Here is a 2,875-nt window from a genome sequence, read left to right on the forward strand (position 1 = left end):
CTCGGCTCAATAGATTTGTTTTCTTCTTCTTCTTTTTTTGTTTTTTTGTCTGGGCCGGACATGACCCAACCACTTGAGTTGGGCTGAAATGGGTCTAGTCTAGGCCTTACATGGTCACTAGCCCGACTTAGTGACAATCTTAATTATAATTAACTTCTGTTTGCAGAGCAAACTCTTTTTGTATGTAGCAATAGATTTTCGTTACAGGGAGGAGAAGAAAAGCTACCAAATGCAGGGGAAAGTAATTGGTTGGTTGTGTAGGGAGAACTGTTGTGAGAGATTGATAGTGGCACTGTTATTGGCATACGGAGAGGTTAGCTGGTGATGGTGGAGCTAGCTGCTATGGTTGGTTGTTAGAGCAAAAAAGAACCATGAGAGAGAAGAAAAAAGAGAGGTTAGCAGTGATGGTTTCTATCGTTGGACCATGGTGGTGCTCTGGAGAGGAGTTGGTCTATTGAACGACAACTATGGTTGGTTGTATGAGAGGAAGAAGGAGAAGATTGCAAAAAAAAGAGAGAACTTGGTGGCACACTCATGTCGTGAGGTGGGTAGGTGTCTATTTGTGGTGGAGATGGTGGTGATCAAATTGGTGGTGGCCAAAGGCCACGGTGGAGAGAGAAAGAATAGAGAAACGATGGCAAAAAAAAATTGGGGAAAAGGCTATTTTTTTTTTTATTGAATTTGGCCTTTTATTACTCTTCTCTCAAGCCATGAAGTCCACATTTATTTATAGGAGGTGAAAGAGGGATGTTAGGTCTCCACTAATGCCAAATCTTGGCCATTGGCTTGACCTAGAAGGATCCAAACTATTGGTTCAAAGTAGGCATCATAGATTGTTAGTAGGGGTGTTCATGGTCCGGTTTGATTTGGTTTTAACCCAAAAATTTAACCAAACTGGAAAATAGCAGTCCTTGTTAATATAACTCGAACCGAACTGAGAACCGGTTCAAACCAAACCAGTTTGTTTGGTTAGGGTTGTTTTTTAGCATTCAAAACCAAAAAAACCGAAACTTTTTTATTGCTGTAATTGTATACCTTAATCTGGGCTTCGTGCTAGTAGAGGAACGAGATGTTGTATTACATCTTGGATAGATTTGCATTTAGGATGGATCTAAGAATTCTAGAAGGCAAAAAATCTCAAAAATATGTACCAGAAGATAATGAACCAATCTCAGTGCCTCATCTATGTCCTAAGAAAATTTTGTGCCGCCAAAACCATCACTATTTTGTGATGGCCATCTTCACAAGTGGGACTATTGTTTACACCATCTACCTGAACCAGAAGTTCAAATTTGACCCTTCGAGATGATTCATGTTCCCCTGAAGCCTTGAAGATTGAGATCATACAAAAACATATTCAATCTTATGATAAAAAAAAAATATTGTCATTTAAAAAAGCACATTTCTAGAAGAGCACAGAGGAGTGGGAGCGGGAGGGAGGGAGGGGTGGGGCAATTGGAAATGGGAAGAGGAAGGGAAAGGGGGTTGGAAAAAGGAAAAGGAAGGGGGGCAATTGGAAGGGTTAGGGGAAAAGGAAAGGGGAAAGGGAGGGGGGCTGGAAGGGTTGGGGTATTTAGGGTTATGATTTTTTTATACCTTTTTTTAGATTTAATTAAACCCGTATAGTTTGGTCCAGTTCAATCGGTTTAAGCTTTTTTAAACCGGAACCGAACCGGATCAGGTGGTTTTTTATTTTTTTTTCTTGATTTTTTAATTAATTTTTTCTCGGTTTTTTCGGTTTAATCGGTTGGTCGATTTTTTAAAACACCCCTAGTTGTCAGTTTTGTTATAGAAAAATGACTGGTCAAGACGGTTATTTTGGTCTAGTGTTACCGTCTTTATGGTGTCAATTAATCAGAATTAACCACACTAGAGTGTAGTCAAAAGTCAAATGATCATTTTGGTGTATGTTTTGTCCAATTTGGTGGAGAAATAAAGCATAAAATACCTTGGGAAGAGAGTCATTCGAGTAGCCTCTCCGGAGAAGATGAAGAGTCAACACCAAAATTCTATTTATGCTTTTTATTTTTTTGATGAAGGATCTTGCTCAACACAAAGATGTGTTGATGGGTGAATTTAGTTTAATCAATTAATCTAAATATTTAAAATATTTTAGATTGATGTACATTGTTATATATATATATATATGCAAATGCTTGCAATTTTTTTTCCCATTCATTTTATTATAAATGCATTTAAAAATAAAAATAACACAAGAATTTGTATTCAAAATAATTTAGATTTGATTCATTCTAGTAACTAGTCATTATCATGATAATAAAATATTTGGTTGGATCTTCGACAAGAACATTGAATTTGATATTTTGTTTTTAAATTTTGGTGGCCTGCTATGATGCCACACTTGGGTGTCTAGATGTTGATATGTGAAAAACAAATACACAATTTTTTTTTAAAAAAAAAAGTATTTATGTAGCTATCACTAGTTATGAGTGGTTAATTTACCCATTTTTTATTAAGAAAATTAGTCATAACTGTAATCAATTTAGAACTCAAACAAACAATTGTATCTGCCTTTTTAAAATGCGGAATTGGCATTGATCCGCTGGAAAATTATGCACAAGGAGTCCTGTCTTGGGAAGGAATCTAAGGGCATTAGAAGGATTGTTTTCTACGTACAACCTTTAACCTCGTTATCTTTAGCCTTCATCTAATTATGAAAACAACCTCCTAAGATACAAAAACAGGAGGATAGATATCATCTTTATTATTAGATTGTGAAAAATATTATTATTATTATTATTATTATTATTATGCTGTACTTATTTATTTTTATTTTAAAATTATACTATTTATTTTTATTCATATTTATTAAATTATCTTGAAATAATATATATGTGCTATATACTTTCTCGTA

This window comes from Populus euphratica, unplaced genomic scaffold (assembly GCF_000495115.2).
Source record: "Populus euphratica unplaced genomic scaffold, PopEup_1.0 scaffold95.1, whole genome shotgun sequence".
Classification (NCBI taxonomy): Eukaryota; Viridiplantae; Streptophyta; class Magnoliopsida; order Malpighiales; family Salicaceae; genus Populus; species Populus euphratica.